The following is a 5,398-nucleotide window of genomic DNA, read 5'->3' as shown; positions in this document are numbered from 1 at the left end:
TCTGAGGTCGGATTCGGATTCAGCACAGCAAAAACCTTCGGGTATACTAGGTCTGGTCTCTGGTTCCGGACCTTTGTCAAATTTTGTCGGCCTGTGTAATTGATAGCTCAGAGGTCGGATTCTCCGGAAAAATGTCCTCGAAGCTCGTTATCCATTACCAGCCAGATCTTCAGGCTTGAGAGAAGCCTTGCTGTTGATGTTTCTCCGGATCGTAAAGCATCGCTCTTCCTTTGTTGGATGCCTGCCCGCGGTTGGTCTTATTGTCGCCGCTCTTTCTCTTTTGCCAGGTTGTTCTAGCTTTGGTAGAGTAGGCGTTCCGCTTACATAGCCCCTTTTTCGGAGTAGTTCAGCATGGTTTCGCAGACGTTGCTGCGAAAAGAGCGATAACTCCGGGTGTTTCTCGCAGCACAGAACCGAAGAAGAACTCAGTAGGGTCTTTAAGGGTACTTTGTAGAGGCTCCTTTCAGTTCCTTTGGTCCGCCAGGGAATATCTCATTGCGGAAGTAGAGATATCCATTGTGTGTTCAGTCACACTTTTAACGTAAATATGAATAAATGAATTTTTCCAGGAAATTATCAAATCTATTGTCAAGCACCAAACCTAATCCGTCCTCTCGAGAGATTCCCACTTTCACCTTTTTTACATTTTTAACCCTAGAACCTTGCGCCAAACTTGTGCCTCGTATATTATGTTGCTATTCAGTGTTAAATGACTTTATAATTAATGATTTTAATTTACTTTTTAATAGTGGACACATAGTAGTAATCCGTTTCTGGTAGTTCAGCACTTCATATTTATAGTTAAGAAGGCCGATTCCACAGTGGCTGTTGTTAGGAAGCCCTACAGTTAGTTTTTCGTAATTTAGGCAGGGAGGCTCTTGAGATAACCCTTGAGACTGGAGCTAGAAAGCCTGTTATGCCACACCCTTGTTTATTCTCAAGGCAGTACTCCGGATCCGGCCATCTTCGGCGAGAGTTTTTGAATCTCGGTGGGTCTTGTTGTTACCAAAGTTCTGAGAATTACCTCCCAGGTTCCAGGCGTACTTATCGTACATTAAATGAAGTCCTACTTTGTAACTGGCAACGTCGTCCTTCCCCACTCTTCCATTCCGCAGCCTCTCTAACAGGCTATAATATACAGAGCGATCCCCCTGAGGTCATCAGGTAGATGCACAACCTTAAGCGCAAGGTGATCGCAGATTCCTTTTCGAGTCTTCTCAAAATTAAAGTCGACCACCAAGACTAGTTCCTTGATATTGGGCTTTACCATGGTACGTAACCAGCCTCTTCTGAGGGTACCTATAGCTAATGGTGGCTTCCGAAACACCAGAACCTCAGTTACCTACCCAATCCAGAGAATTACAGGCCAATAACTTTTTTGCACACGCTGTATAAGATCTTTGCAGCTTGAGTCTCTGTGGAAAGAAATTTATGAACAACGTGACTCGGAAAAAGATGTAGTAGGATGCCGAGAGAACCTATTAAACCTGGCGGACCGAAGGAATCGAATGGAGACTCTAAAAAGTACCTGTAAAGACCCCATTGGATCCTCATTCGATTCCTTTTTAAAAAACTCAAAAAGACAGCAAGATCAACTTTTAAACTGTTGAAATTCGGATTATACTTTAAATTTTCTTTTGGAAACTCACGGAGTAATCGCAATACTTTTTTTTGCAGCGGTAAAAAGTTAAAAAAAACATAAGATCGATAACGCCTGTTGACTGCTACTCACAGATGATGCGTTTGAAGTGTAGCAGTCAACAGGCGTTATGTGTCTTATATTTTTTTAAACTTTTTACGGTTGCAAATAAAAACTATTTCGATTATTCCGTGACCTTCTATAGGGAATTTAAACGTAGAATCCGAATTTCAACTATTTAAAAGTTGATCTTGCTGTTTTTTTTAGTTTTTTAAAAAAGCAGCCGAATGGGGGCCCAATGGGGTCTCTACGGGGACTTTGCAGAGGCCCAATTCGTTTCCTTCGGCCCGTCAGGGTATTGAGAAGTGTATCTGCAAAGACACATCAGCCCATCGGTGTGTCCTGTCAATGTCCTGGATTGACTACCGAGTGGCTTTTGATTAAACCTTTTATAGGCGTATCGTATGTCTGTTGGAAAGCTCGAAGGTCCATCCCTACATAGTAAGATGCATAAAGAGATGGATGCCCTTTTGGCAAACTAGATTTACTATCTCATCTGCAAATTACCGTCTAACAACGAACCACGTCATCTTCAAGAGGGGCATCTTACGAGGTGCTACCATTAGCTCTCTGCTCTTCTGCATCACACTTCTGCCTCTATCTCTCGGACTACGTAATACTCCTGGATTTCTATGTGGCGACACTAATCATCACGGGCATACGGTTACTCATGCATTTCTCATATGGATGACCTGAACATTGATCCCCTCTGATGCAAGCAAACTTTAAGTTGCTTTAAATATTGTCAAGGATTACAGGAGAGATAGATATGGACTTTGATAGAGTCAATTCTCCAAAAGAAGAAGTACCACATTTATGTATCTACGATTTTTGAACAGCAGTTTTCGTTGCACACTCGAAGCCTGCCATTTTTCTCTAAGACTTCGAGGAACAGAGTATAATCGTAATAGAATTCTCGGCTTCAGCCGACTACATCATGACTGATAAGGAAAACGAAAAAATGCAGAGATATCAAGAACTTAAAAGGGAGCTGCAAGGTCTGTGTTTAAATTATTCGAATAAAGTGATTGTCCTTGTTATCGGTACTTTTGGAGGTGCGAAACTATTACTGGTTCGTAACCTTAAAGTCATACTCGCATGCCAAAAATTTGCAAAAGCACTTGCGAGGTGGATGCAAAAATTTATTATCATTGGGTGGCTTTGTATCCTGACGATAACCGAGGGTTTCGCGGCCTAACATTGTGATTTCGTCTTGTCCTGTGGCCATCCATCTTATGGTTGTAATAAGTGGCCATGCGTGTGTTTTACTGCCTTTCTTCTGGGAGTCGGTGTCATATTCATCGATAGCAGCTACTGTCAGTAGGAGCAGTATATCAGTGTATAACGGATCCGCATTATAATATGGATATTCAATTTTTACATCTTGGACTATACAGTTTCATAATTTAAGATATCACCCCGTAATGTATATATTTCTTAATATCTGGAGGTTGTAATTTTAATAATAATCTAGATCGCTGCGCTATAGTTAATAGTCCAAGATTATATCCAGCAAAATATGTTTTATTACCGGATTGAATCCATTTTCCTCAGCGTTCTTCCAATAAGCGCTCTGAACAAATTACATAATCAAGGCTAGGTAAAAAAATATATTTGAGGTTTAGTCAAGTCCCCTAAACTGCAATGCGTTTGACTGATGTCTTCGCTCTTTTTTAAACTCTTTAAAATGTTGCAAGGCAGAAAAATAACTTATTGATGGAATGGAGAACTGATAATGTATTTTGTAGAAGCTTAATACTGAGGTTTTCGTGCAATTTCACGCTCAATTTACCAAAAATTGCTAAAAAATATTTAGTAGTGGAAAAAGCTGTGTTATAACCAGGAATGTTTTTGGGTTTGCAAAATTTTCAATCATTTCGTTAATTTCTGCAGATTTTTATAATCATTCTATGGTTCAATATTTCACCCTAAACCTAATTTAAATTAAAAACTGTGTAAGATTTAGGTTTATGAAATAAAATGTTGTTATTAGTGACTAAAAGTTTCCAACCTACTTTAATATTTTTCCCATGATTTTTCCTTTATATTTCGCCACATTAATATTTACTTTCCACGGAATTTATTTTGCGACTCTTAGAGAATAAATTTTCTATTTCCCATGTCACCAAAAAATAAACACGTCTATCTTTTCTTCTTTTATTTTGTGTATCACAAATAAGTTACAGAGGATTGTTTTGTGGGAGTATTATATTGTAGGCCCCTCAGTAAGACGGAACTGAACTATTTACAAGAAACTTGGTCACGGTCAAATGCATTGCAGTTTGATGGGCATCATGGTTTTAGTCTTGAACCAAAACATCTTGAAAATTAATCTGCTTGAAATCAGTTCACTATTGAGTACAAGATATTTTTCTAAATTGTGAAAAAATAAAAAATTATCTCCTTTTACGCATAATATGATTGAATTAATTCAATAGCTACCGAAGAAAAAGTTTCCATGTCCATGTTGTAAAACTTTCCAGCCGTCAATTTTGATGGTTCTTGGGTTCTTTTTATGAACAATAATAACATTTTTCTGGATTTTGTAGATATATTATACCAGCTAATATTATATCTGAATTGGAAAGTATATATAAAAATTTATAATATAATAATGAGAGTGAGCATAAGAAAGGTGCTCATGAAGGTATGCGCCAAACTTCATTTTTTGGTGCACCTTCATGAACAGCTTATTTTGCGTGCCATATACAGGCATTGAGGGAAGGGTTTGACGAGCAGTGTGAGAAAGTTTTCTTTTAGTACCTGTAGATGGTGCGCAAAAAATGCTTTTCCATAGAGGAGTTGCGAAAGAGTGTAAACTAATTTGAACACCGTGCAGCCGGTTTGAAACAAAGAAAATATGATGAAAGTGGTCAATATCTTTAAATAGAATGATTATTTAATTTACACGTGATTAGAAATTCTTACTTTCCGCATATGTTGCACAATATTATACCATTATCAAATTTGAATTTTTCTCAAAGTTAGACTCCGAAAAGATTACAGGGAGAAACTAATTAATTTTATCGAATTAAACAAATATTTAGTCATTAACTTACGCATCACGTGCAAGGTCACCACTGTCATCTAATAGTCTTTGAGACGGTAAAGTAATACAGTAAAAATGAACAAAAACACCAACAGAGATTCCTACAAATCTAATGACTTCATCCATTTGGCCAAACGAAGTTAGCAACTGAAAAATTGGAAATATAAGATACGTAGCTGCCATTATGGATTTATGAATAAATATTAGCAAAAAATGTACCCCGAATCCTGAAGTACTTAAAACTGCCACATTAATTAGAACCGTCATGAAAAGAAATGGCGAATAAACAGAGTCCAAAGTTCTGGCAAAGCTGAAAATTCATTTTTATGTATCTTTAAAATTTCACCAAACCAATATTAAGCTCACTTTAAAGTTAATTTTTTATAGAATATTTATGACATGTTAGGGAGTGTCTAATTATATTACGTGAAGATGATTTTTCGCAAGATTGTTTAGACACCCACTCATCGAAGAAAAAGCTTTACGTAATAAATTGATGTTTCTATAAAAAAAACTTAGTCAGGCGAGTATGAAAAAATACCCCTGAAGGGAATCATATGTTAAGTCAACCATTTGAAAGCATGCAAGAAAAAAACATTTCCCAAAAGTTCCAACCCTTATCTGCAGTAGCGGATTCAGGGGAGGCGTTT

The sequence above is a fragment of the Belonocnema kinseyi genome, chromosome 9, assembly GCF_010883055.1.
Source record: "Belonocnema kinseyi isolate 2016_QV_RU_SX_M_011 chromosome 9, B_treatae_v1, whole genome shotgun sequence".
In the NCBI taxonomy this organism is placed as follows: Eukaryota; Metazoa; Arthropoda; class Insecta; order Hymenoptera; family Cynipidae; genus Belonocnema; species Belonocnema kinseyi.
The sequence above is the reverse complement of the archived record's forward strand: the minus strand, read 5'-3'. Positions refer to the sequence as shown.